Here is a 13,396-nt window from a genome sequence, read left to right as displayed (position 1 = left end):
CGCTACAGCTTCACACCCCACCAAATCACAGAACACATATGATGGAAAGGCCCGTGCTCCCACGCGGTTGATCTCAGTGGAAGTCTGGTCAGATTGCTATTTAACAGCAAAGCGCTCCAAGCTCTTTCAGTCCTGCTACTATGCAAGTGAAAAACATGGACCATTCTAAAGGAACCAAATCTAATATATTTTAAGATCATCTTTAAGGAAAAAAAACCCAACCTAACAAATAAACTAAGAAAAGGGCGATATATGCTCCCAAAGCAAAGAGTTCTTATATCTAGGTCAGAGCTGCTGATTTTGCATAGGTTCTAGGACAGCTGGTTATGGATCTGTCCAAACCACTTGCACAAATAGCTGTTTGCTTGCATGATACAAACACCCAGTTATTTACGTCGTCTCAGTCAATTGCACATGCCAAAGCTGATCAACATAAATGAACTCCAGGGTTAACTTACAAATGCAATTTGTATAGGTATTTAAAAGACAGCAAACTCAGAGTTCAGGCTGTGTGTTGTTCAAAATGCACACAATTTACTGCTATGTAGCAGCTGTTGCTTGTATGAAACATTTATTATGAGAACTCTGTGAACTTAGAATAGTAGAGGACTTGGACATAGTGTTTCCATGCTCTATTACCTTTCAATTATTTTTTATAGGAGTTTTATGAGACATTATGCAACATTTTGAAGCAGTTCTTTTGAAGCATAATTTAGTGACAAACACACCTGTAAGTTATGGTTACAGTACATTCTTGCTGTTAGCTGTATCAATTATCTTGCTTTATGCATCATAAAATTGCCCCCCAAAAAGACAGAATTAACAAAATTAGGTCTTATCACCATAATTATACATTCCTAGCATATTAACTAACATTCCATGCAGCTCTTCATGGCTCTAACTTGCAACGATACAAATTCCACATCTCAATCAATGTGCCTTTCACACATTTTTACAACAAATTACACATTTTTGTTGAGACACCTTTTGTCTTTCAGTAATCGGCCAATGACACCAAGAAAAAACCCCATTTTTCTTTCTGTTTTCACTGCACAACAATCTCCATCAGCAATACGGGTTGGTACGTTTTAAAAAGATACTCTATCCTGTAACACTACCTTTGTTGTCAAAGCATGTCAAGCCAGCTGTGCAATGACTACAGTTACTTCTCTTCTTTCACCCTCCTACCTTTCAGACATGTCTTGCTGCTGCATAAAATCCTCACATCTTGCATAAGGCTATTTGTCTACAGCCAAAGCTTATCTTCCCATCTTTGCCCCTGCATGGCGAGGTAGTTCTACACCCTCTGAAGAGAGGTAACCTGCAAGGATCCTGGCTGGGGCTGTATGGATTCCCTGTCTCCAAGGAAACACTGTCACCTCGCAACGCAGTCACGTTAGGAGCTATTGTTACCAATCTCTTAAGCACATCAAACAAATTCCTGTGATGACCTAGCTGGTATCAATGAACCTTCTTTCCAGAAGGTGGCTGAAGATAGGTTGGTGATACCTGTAGCAAGATACGTGATCATCCAGAGGAATCTCTGCTGTGCTCACTCCAGTGACTTCACTTTTCTGAATTGCTTTCACAGTTTTGCCCACTTGAAGTTTATCTTTTCTTTGCTTAAAAGATTCCCTGCTTCATTAATGGTTGTTAAATGCCTTGTTAATTTATCCAGGAATTTTGCCTGAAAAGAAAATAGATACTTAAAGAGTCTCATAGTTTATTTAACCTTCATGAAAGTTCTCCATGAGCATCTCTTCACGCTGTTGAATGTCTTTGCCTCATCTGAACGTGCTCAGCCATTTTATAAACAATCTTCCAGGCTTTCTGCTTCGAGTTTGCATCTGAGAATGAAAACAAGAGACTCTTCTCTTGGCGGGAACTGACAGGTCAGTTTTGTGTCTATTTTTAGATTATATTTTTCTTAAAACATTAAAGCTATAGGTTCTGAGAATAAGTCTAGCGAAGCTATTCACTTCAAAATGTGTTTGATATAATGTTCATTTGGTTCACTCAGACTCTGGCAGTGTGCCACTGATGGAATTGCAGCAGCCCAATATTGTTACGGGCATTGGCTAGTCCCTGCTGAAGTTTACAGATGGCTTTTAAACTCTAACAGTAGTTACGGGAACCAAGTTTCAGTGCTGTGCTGTGTAAGGTTATAATAGAGCAGTCAATCATGCCCTATTGATCTGCATCTCCCACATTATGGGCACAGCTCCTTCTTCACTTGAGCTCCTAGGCTCCATACTGAAAGAAGAGGGGATAAATAGATTAAGATAAATGTGGAAAAAAGTACACAGTAACCCCCTCTGCCCAGGGACAGTCAGCTGGAAATACCATGTAGTCACGAGCATCTATGGTTCAGACTTTCTACCTTTCAATTTTTTTCACAGAAAAATTATTCCCTATCCTCCCTTTCCTTCAGACTTCTCTCTTCTCTTCTTCTTGGTTGTTATAAAGGCTGATAGTTATAAAATTTTTCTGTGTAGAAAGGCATGTGCTTTCCCCAACAGTGACTGAAGTCTCCAAAACATTCTCTTAGAAATTCTGCTGGCAACCTTCACTGTGTCAGTATAGTACAGGAGCATAATGTTTATCAGAAAATTTCAGCTCCTATGCAAAGGTATTTTGTGGTTCCAAATGTTGAATTGTCAAATCATTATCTCTAATTTGATGAAGTAATCATTCCACACAGGTTTCACTAAAACTTTAGGTGGTACAAACTGAGTTTATTACAGGGTGGGCAGGGGATGGGGTATTAAGAGTTTCATCAGGTCACTTGAGCATATCTTTTCTCCATCTGCTAAGAAAAAAAAAAAAATTCAAAATTAAACAAGACTGTAATTTGGGGCCTTTCTACTTACTGTTTTTTCCTCTATATATAAAATGAAAGGTTTTGGTCCACATCACAGCCTGATGGGCTTCACATCTTCTGTGGCAAATGCGTTCCTCACAAAGCATATGAAAAATTATCTGTGTGCTATTTCAGTGAAATGACGTATTTAAGATGGTGTCTGCCTTTCCATTATAAACACTATTTTTCAGATCTTTACAACCTGCCCATAAAAATGCACTTCTGCCAAGAAATTCAGCAGCATGTCCCATCCCTGCAAGAAAGAAATAGTTTTCCCCAACTTATCCAATTTTGACCAGTAATTTTGTCTTTGAAATGGCTGAGCAGGGCAAATACAGGGTGGGCATCAGTCTTAAGCATGTGGCTCTCATCTACATTCGACCGATCGGATGCTTCCCTGCATGTCCTACAGATACAGCTGGTGCACTCCTGAAATATGTATGAACTGGGCAGAATACATCTCACTCCGAGATCTGATTAATGACAGAAACCATTCAAATTATTATGACTGCTATAGACCACAAGAGGCCCTATTGTTCTGTGCACCATAGAAAGTCAGTAAAATAGAGTTTGCTCCAGAGAGTTTGTAGTCTAATTGAACAGAGCAGACAGACAAAGAGTAGGAGAAAGGAAATAATATTATCCCTCCCCCTTTTATACAGAAATAACTGAAATGCTCAGACCATGAAATCCTGGTGCTGTGGTAGTCAACAGCAAAAATTCTGTTAATGTGAATTGGGTCAGCATGCACACAGGATTCACAGAGACTGACTTCGTTAAGATCAGACTAGGTGAACAATCTGGCTTTAAAGTCTATGCTTTTACATGGCTGAGTTTTTCCGATCTGACATCATGTTACTCATCGTTAAAGAATACTTAAATGACACTTCTCTGTTATAACATTTTTCTGATTCAGGGATACAGCAGCTTGTAAAAATCAGCTTGTTGATGTAATTTCATGTTCTTTATGTAAAGTTCATTCTTTACTTAGTGTTACCCTGATACTTATTGGTGATATCAAACCATTAGGTTGATGCCACCAGTAAAATCAGATGTAAAAACTTAATGACATTATAGCGACAGCAGAAAGTTAATTTCCATATTGATCTTACCTGGTTTGACTGTATCCGGGAATCCATGGCATTCAAGTTGGATGAATCAGTTAGAGAGAGAGAGAGAATTTCTTTGAATATTTCATTAGTATAATCTGCATGGATAGTCATAGGAAGCACTAGAAAAGAAACACAATATTAAATGCGTTATGCTCATCTGTGCTTCAGCAGCCAAGCAGGCACACTTACATAAACTAACTGGTTATTTTGCTGAGTTACCTAGGCAACAAATTTCTTTTTGTCCTGCCCATTCAGGATTCCAGTAAACTATTTGACTCCCACTGGTAGGATCTGGAGAACATTCACAGGAAAAGCCAAGTACAGCAGAATAAAGTCTTGGATAGAAGAAGAGCAGAGTTAGTGAAACATTTCATGAGGGTTACCAGACAAAAAGGAATCAACAACTAGCTGCATAAATAATTGAAGTGAAAACTATATATGTCTGGTTTTCGAAGGTGTTACAAAAGCCATGAATTCCAAGAGGGTTAGAGGGGCTGTAACCAAGCAACAAGTACTGAAACTTGGTCCTCTATTCTGGAAAAACAATGGGCTTACAAGTCATAATGACAATATCTGGCACTAAAGATTGAGTCTTCCCATTGATTTCATGGTCTTTGGATCAAGCCATAAAAAGAGATGTTTATGGAATGAAGAATGGCATTTTTATTTGGTTTAGGAGAGACATTTCAGTATCAAATCTGACTTTTCTAATAAAATACAGGCCAACAATTTCTGGATGATGTAGACTTTTTCTGACACTAAAGAAAGATCACGTGTAAGTAATGTTTTGAGATTTTTTTCTCAAAAGTTTCTTTTCAAAAAAATAATGGACATAACTTGTTTTCTCTTGCATTTGTCAAATTATCTGTGGATGCATGAAAGAGAAAACAAGATCATATCCCAAGTGAAGTTGGTGGCACGCAGCACTCCTGTTGATTGATGTGCAATAATGATTTTTCCCATTACATGTCTCACTGAGATGAGATATATTTCCCCTTTCACCTTAAAACATGGCTTTTTATATTGAACAAAATTATTGCATCCCTAATCCACAGATGCACATAAGCTTACACTTAACCTTGTAGCCCTTAAGAGTAATGCCATTGGATTCAACTGGAGCAGAATCAAACTTGTATGCACATGCAGAAAAATCCCAGAAGGTATCTGCCAGATATCTGCCAGATTTTTCACAAGAGATTGAACCAAGCATTCTTTAACAGAGGTCATGGTTTAGAGCTCATTGAAATTGATAGGCAAACTACCATCCATTTTAATGAGCTTTCTGTCAGTCTTCACTTGTCCAAACACCATTTCTGTCTAATTCTCAAAATGTGAAACACCTTATCCAAAGCTGCCAAAACAAACAAGATCAGACATTTGATGAAGCCACCCAGAGATGAAAACTCGGATATGAGGGCAGTCTCGTTTGCCTCCATCCACATCTTTTATTATAAATCTCGTTTCATCTTTTCATATGTTAATTGTTAATAATTCCCGATGGAATACAACATTCATTAAGTACTTCCTAATTTATTGAGCATAAGCCTCATCAGGTAATTTTAATCATATAAAAATCATTCTAAATTCATTTTGATAAATGATTTCCTGTTGCAGTCTTGTAAGCTTCCTTTTACACTGTGTCATTTGAAGCAGTATCTCTGGTTATTCTCCTGTCTAACTTTCATCATTGCAGATGCCACTGTATTTCCATAAACTGTTTTATTTATTTGTGTAACTGCTGCAACTGCTAAAGAGTTATGTTCCCTTTTTTGTGGAGAACTGATTACCTGAATTATATTGAAAAAATTGTTTCACTTCATCCATCAAAACCCTGCCTTCCTGAAACTCAGGTCTTGCAAATATGGGAATACTTAGGAGTCACTAGAGCACTCCTTTATTAAACCGGCTTTATGAAGTTGTCATATGTTAGATATTTAAGATAAATAGGCGTAATCTCTTTAGGTATGGAATGGGAAAACTACTCACAATACATTTGACTCATTCAGTCTGCCATTATCAATACCAGCAGTTCTCATATTTTTTATACTGGACAGCCTTTCCTTTTGTCTGAAATACTTTGCACCCTTCCCTCCCTTTCTCCCCCGTACCTTCCTGCCTCACATGTCCATCTGTTTCATTCATATACTGAAATATGTTTCGTTGTGTGCATGCACACACAATATACCAAGCTCCACCTGCACAGCAAACCCATTTTACATGCATATTTACAGATATGCGTATTTGTACATGTATAGATATTTGTGTGCGTATGTGTGTGTGCACATATGCAACTACTGTGCAAAGACAGGTAAGGAACAGAGTGTAAGTATTCTTATACAGATGAAAATTTCACAGAAGACCATTGAATTTCAGTACAAACGTGCTTTAAAACATATCTACTCTCTTTCAAAGATCTATCCATTCTTACTTTTGTTTCAATGATACAGTATGTTTTACTGAACTACATTTCTGGTTGATGTTATTCCATTTCTGGGCCAAGATGGTAAAAGCTACCCAGCTCTACATATGCTAGGAAAGGAGTGAAAGAACGGGAAAGCATGCAAAAGCAATACAGTTGAATAACAAACATAATTCGTTTGTTTAAAATTCAGAGACACCTGCCCCCACTGCAACCAAAGAAGGAGCTGAGAACTATGAACATGTATTTACAGGCAGAACTTATTCCTGACATCTCTGATTTTTGTATCCCTATTCTTTCCCCGAGTCTTATTGCAAAAAAAAAAAAAGTAGTTCCAATGAATGTCTTGTTATTCACTGTCTGCAAAGATAATAAAGATGTTCTCTAGCTGAAAACAGAAAGCAGGGCCTCCTATGATCGTGGGGAAAGGAAGAGAGCAGCATTGTGAGGAGAACCATCTATTTTTATTAAAGGTGTTTGTTCATGCAGCTTTTGTCAGGAAATCCAAATAATTTGCTCCCACTTGCTTTCAGTTTGAAAAAAATGGCAGCCTTGTGTTACAAGAAAGGAGAAACAGCCTTGTTTCTCTCCAGTGCTTCTTTTATAGGAAGGAGACAGACACACTGTAGCTGTCCACAGTTCCTGCATTTAAAGCTAGAAACTGGCATGTCCTGCCAAAAGAAATTAAACGTAATGAAAATGTGTTTCTGGTCAAAGTCAGAGACTGCATTTGCTGTATCACAGTATATGCGTCCTGAGGGCTACACGACTTTCTCCTTTCAGCAGTACTGGGGGTATTTAAGCATTCTTGGGACTGATTTTCCATTGCTTTGACCCTCGGCTAAGTAACTGTACCTGCTGCTACGCAGGTGTGAGTGCTGGCCTCGCCAAATGGGGAATTTCTGAGTAACGAGCATTTTGCATTCACAAGGCACAGATATAAATATCTATTTTAAATCAGGTCTGCTGACTTCAGTACAGAAGGCATTCTTGACTCATATACATTCAAAAGACAAGAAGACCTTAAAGCGTCTCCAGCTGGATGATGCACCTTCCCCCTACTCCACACAACACTGTCTTTCACGTTTGGGTACTGTAGGACACCGAATCTGTTGGCAGGCCTTCCCAGAGCATGTGTCTGTAATCACTGATAAGGGGAGTGCACCATCAATATGCATTAGTCTTTCCTGCCAACTGATTAGTTTCAATCAGGGTCCAGTAAAAGCAATCCACTGGCTTGAAAGAGAATGACTTCATCCAGTGCCTCTCTCTGCTTTAGCTGTTTTCAACCAAAATCCCCTCTGAAGACAAATCTAGATTTTTTTCATAGGTTTGTTCCCCCACCACCACTTACATTTTGCTTTAACAGAGATGAGGTGATATAAGCAGCAGCTTTTCTCTAAGGAAAAAAAAAAAAAAAAAAAAAAGAACTAAAATCCATACTATTTAGATCCATTCTGATCTTTGGACTTCAGAGAGGCAAAGTCCACTGCTGGCCTAAAGGGGGGTTATGAAGGTGCTCTAAAACTACTTCATGTCACTATATTCTCCAGTCACAGACCTGCCAGACCACTGAACAGTCTCAAACATAAACTAAAGCCATCTTTCAGCTGCTCTGCTTTGTCTTGCTCTGCCAGATCCATGCTGTATTCCAGCCATTGGGAAATACAAATTTTCTTTTCTCCTTGACTGGCACTGGGGGAAGAAGGGGGCCCTGTCTTCAGCAGGAAACATTCTGTGCTGTTGTTGCTTCTTCAGGCAAACAACTCTTATTAAAAAACTAAGTGACCAGATGTAATTCTCTTGATTAAGGTAGTTTAATATTTCTATCGATACTTGCACTTTATTGTGTTCTTTCAGACCCCACAGTTTTTGCAGTTGAATTGTGAAAGATCAGCAACTGAGCTTCAGTAGTATTCCTCCTCATTTTGCATGCTGCCTTTGCTGTTTTGTAGAGCTACTGAATACAAAATGAAGCTGCAAGAGTGTGTCTGCTCTGTAACTAGCAAGGCATGAAGTACTTCTTTCTACAGCTGTGGAGTACATTCAGAATATTCAGAAGAGTGTCGCAGGAGATGTGATTCAATGTGTGACATTTAGTGTGCTATTGTGTGACACCAGATGATTAATGCTCACAGCAAAACACAGGCTGGTTTAAATAAACAAAATTAAATATATTTTTATGATTATAGAAATCATGTGTTAAATCTGTGAGGGAACATCAGCTGCCGCTTCCAAATGCTTCGTATTTGTTGGCTTGTTTTTAAATGCTTTGATTGTTCACTGGATTTTCCTACGACATAAATCCATTGACACTTTGGCCCAACAAGGCGAGTCAGTAATTTGGACAGTAGCTTGGGACACAGTGGGTAGCTGCACATCAGTCTCCATCTGGTTTTATGATCAGCAATTTACAGCATCTTATTGTTCCCACTTTCAGCCTTAGAAAGACATCACGAGAGTTTAAATGGGGACCTCAACCCCGGGCCACACTAGCAAGGTTCTCCCTTCCCTGCCCCATGGGCGTTGGACCAACTGTACTTGTCGGGCACGCAGCATGAAGCTTACTTTCTCTGTTCGGCAATGTTATTTTCTGTAGAATGAGTCACTTGGGCTACAGTCAAGTGGGTGGATCAGAGACCAGTTCCGAGTCCAGTGCGTGCCCTGGCAGCGCTCCAGCTGCATATTGGAGCACAACCGAATGAGTGAAACCACCATCCCTCTGCATCTTCCCCTCCACGGGAAGGAAATGCAGGCGTGCAAACCACTAGACCACAGCACATGCACCTTTGGTGATCACAGGCACAGGTGTGGAGGGGAAGCCAAAAGGAGTACCAGCATCGCAGAAGAGGCAGAGCCACCATCTCCCTTCAGATCCCAGACCTTAGCTGACAAGCAGGTAAACCAGCATTTGCCTACACAACAGCCGTGCCCCATGCGAAGCAAAATTTCAAGGTTCAAGGTAAGTTTTGAGATGGAGGACAGGAGCAAAGATTGTGATTTTACACTCCTCTTCCAACTGTGTTGGGGAAAACAGAGTCCTAACTGCTGTGTCTGTGCAGGTTTAGAGAGTATTACAGCAGCAGAAGTCACCAGCGGCATTATTGCCGTGCTTACAATGGCATGACACACAAAAGGACAGTGTCATAGGTCCCCTTTAGTTTATTGGGAGATTGTCTGTTCCGTATGTCTGTGCTAAATGTGAATACAACTGCAAAATGAATAATATCCAAGCTCCATTTGAAAAAAAAGGCTTTGTACAGAAAATGTAAAAAATAAGCGGGGCTTTACAGCATGAAAGATATAAATGTAAAACATGTTTTCCACTTGAAAACCTTTGTTTATGGAGTCGTCAGGATGCATTTTCTGTGGAGACAGCAAAGACTTCGATCTGCCTTTTTCCTGAATACTGTTCAGATTATCGTGCTTACAATGAAGGGTGGAAAATGGGCTGCCAGATGGCTAATGGCCCTTCTGAAAAATAGCCTTCTATGTTGCTTTTTGGAAGTCACTTGTCATGGAACTATCATAAGATAATCTCCGTACACTTGTCATTCATAGAAGGAAGCATATTTTAAGCAGGTGTTATCAAGGCTAAGAGAGCCTGAATTAACTTGTCTTAAAGATACTTCCTAGTGCACTGCCAATACATCTACTAACAAGACACTGTATCTAGAAAATACATGCAAAGCAATACAGAGGCAGCATATAAGGGAATGAGTTCTGCCAGCTCCTCAAACGGGGGTCACGACTCCTCTTCAGGGCCCTCTGTGTTGACAGTGGCTGGGTGGCTGGTGAGCTTTGCCACTGCCCACCGTGTTAAGCACTGACATCCCTTTATTTCACCAGGATTCTCTGCCTGCATCTGTCTACTTATATTTACCCTGTGAATTCTCTGTGCAATGATTGTAGGCAGAGAAATATGCTGCCAACTGTCTCAAGAAGCCTGTATTAATCTCATTTAACTTCAGGGACCTAAAGGCAGGAACCTAGACAAGCTAGGCTCCCTAAACAGTTACTGAGAAAGGGAGAGGGGGCAAGCAACCTTTCTATTCCATTATAGGCATCCTGCACCAAGGAAAAGTCCTCCAGCCTCTAAAACAAGAGGCAGAGAGTGGCTTAATTATTTTGTACTGCATTGTCTTATGGTTTCATGCAAAGATACTTAGATGAGGTTTTGCTTAGTTATTGTAACATAATAGTAAAATAGCAACAGTATTTGTGATTCTCACAGTATGCCCGCCTTTAATGGAGTGTACACACACGCCATTACACGCTCACGTGTACACACACAAAATACACCTTCATAAATTCTACATCTTAATAGAATAGACCAGACCAGACTATTTCAGTTGGAAGGGACCTACAACGATCATCTAGTCCAACTGCCTGACCAATTCAGGGCTGACCAAGGTAAGGTGTGTTGTTAAGGGCATTGTCCAAATGCCTCTTAAACACTGACAGGCTTGGGGCATCAGCCACCTCTGTAGGGTGCCTGTTCTGGTGTTTGACCACCCTCTCCATAAAGAAATGCTTCCTAATGTCCAGTCTGAACCTCCCCTTGTGCAGCTTTGAACCATTCCCACATGTCCTGTCACTGGATATCAGGGAGAAGAGATCAGTACCTCCCTCTCCACGTCCCCTCCTCAGGAAGCTGTAGAAAGAAATGACGTTGCCCCTCAGCCTCCTTTTCTCCAAACTAGACAAACCTAGAGTCCTCAGCCGCTCCTCATAGGACATGCCTTCCCTTTCACCAGCTTTGTTGCCCTCCTCTGGAGGCATTCAAGGACCTTCACATTCTTCTTAAATCTTGGGGTGCGGAACCACACACAGTATTCAAGGTGAGGCTGCACCAATGCTGACCAGAGCAGGATTACCTCTTTTGACTGGCTGGTTATACTGGAATGCACCCCAGGATGTGGTTTGCCCTCTGGGCTGCCAGGGCACACTGCTGGCTCATACCAAGCCTGCTGTTGACCAGCACCCCCAGATCCCTTTCTGCAGGGCTGCTCTCCAACCACTCCTCTCCCAGTTTATACTTGTGCCCAGCATTACTCCATCCTAGGTGCAGAACCTGTCATTTCAACTTGTTAAATTTCACCCCATTAATCATGGCCCAGTGCTCCAATCTATCTAGATCCCTCTGCAAGGCCTCTTGTCCCTCAAGAGAGCCAACAGCACCTCCCAGTTTGGTATCATCAGCAAACTTGCTAATGGTGTATTCAGCTCCTGCATCCAGATTGTTGAGAAATATATTGAACAGGACTGGCCCCAGAATCGAACCCTGAGGAGCACCACTGGTGACCTGTTGCCAGCCAGATGTAGCCCCATTCACTATGACCCTTTGAGCCCTGCCCTTCAGCCAGTTCTTCACCCAGCGCACCATGAACCCACTCATCCCACAGTTGTCCAACTTGTCCAGAAGGATGCTGTGAGGGACTTCATGCATGCTTATAGCCTTGACTTTCTTTTTTTTTTTGTAGAAACACTGTGACTACAAGTCCATTTCATATTTTCAGGTAAGTGGCCTGAAGTAATTTTTGCAAACGAGGCAAATTCATAGATATATCAATACCCACCTGGTTCTATGACTCATGCATCAGGGCACAGCCTGAGAGAAATCTGCACATGGTTTAAAACTGAGTGAAACTAATGGCAATCTTTTTTTTTTCTTTTATGGACTACAAAGGCTCCAGCTGACTCTGATAAAAATTAGCTTTTTCTGATGATGCTCTTTGCTATGGGTGTTTTGCACACTATGCGATTGTTTGCTTGACTTAAACATTTAAGGTTATGGATCTAGACATTCCATAATTTTTGCTCAGAGGTAACTGCACTTTCTCCCTTAGGATGGCTTACGCCTACCTTGTTGCAATCATCATACTGAAGAGGAAGAAACGGTAACATCCTCGGCTCGATACAAGGCAAGCTATTTTACGAATGGTTCCAAGCTCTCTGTCCCACATGTGTCATGATTCAGAAAGTCCGTAATCAAGAGATCACCTCCTCACTTTGTTCCATAGATGTATATGCATTAAACTTGGAACAACACTGGAAAATAAAGGAATTAAGTATTCAACGTTAGCCTGTTCAACCTGCACCCTAAGAAACTGTAGCAGTAAGACCAGCACTGAAATATTGTGATAATTCACAAGTAATTTCTGTTCAAAAAAAAATCTGAAGTGAACTGTAGCACATCATCTGCGATTCTCTTTTTGTTTAGACCAGGGAGAAAATTCTACAGAGGAAAAATCAATGGAGACACATATGTAAAACAGGCAGCAGCAACATTAGAATTGGCTGCTTTTACCTCTCTCTGGGTTTCACTGAGGGTTTTAATAGCAGCTCAGCTGATGAAGACATATCCTTGGTTCAGAGCTGGCAGGAGAGTTTTATGGACTGCTACTACACGCTGGTAATTCCAAGCTGCAGCCTGACCCAAAGAGAATGTTTCCCAGGAGAGCCAATGAATTTTAAGGCCAGTACTTCTCTTGTAATAGACTTGTGAAATTTTATTAATTTCTGTGTCAAACTATGCCAGCTTTCTGGCTGTTACCTTTAGAAATATGCCATTTACAAAGTAGATTGACAATAACAAAAGCCTCAAAAAAATAGGCTTTTTGTATCAGGCTGTTGCTTACTGGTGAGGCTTTGGCATCATCCAGACCATTATCCTTACAGGTCTCAGGGCAAGATGGACTTCTTGATGTCTTTTATTTCTTTGCACGTTTTGACATATTTCCCTCACTCTGTTCAGGCAATGCTATCATACGGTTACCGCTTGTAAGCACTCCAGCATTGCAAGTTGCTTGGTTTTAAAACATGACTCTCAAATACATGTAAACAGAGTAAAAATGTTAAACTGTGATTGGGTCTAAACTTTTTTGGTAGCATTAGAATACTTGAAGGAATGGTTGAAGCCCATCTAAACAAATTGTTCGTAAAGAAAACCCAGGATTCTTCCATAGCCAATTCCAATCCCTTAATGAGAGCACAAAAGACATG

Source organism: Pelecanus crispus, chromosome 9, assembly GCF_030463565.1.
Source record: "Pelecanus crispus isolate bPelCri1 chromosome 9, bPelCri1.pri, whole genome shotgun sequence".
NCBI classification, from domain to species: domain Eukaryota; kingdom Metazoa; phylum Chordata; class Aves; order Pelecaniformes; family Pelecanidae; genus Pelecanus; species Pelecanus crispus.
The sequence above is the reverse complement of the archived record's forward strand: the minus strand, read 5'-3'. Positions refer to the sequence as shown.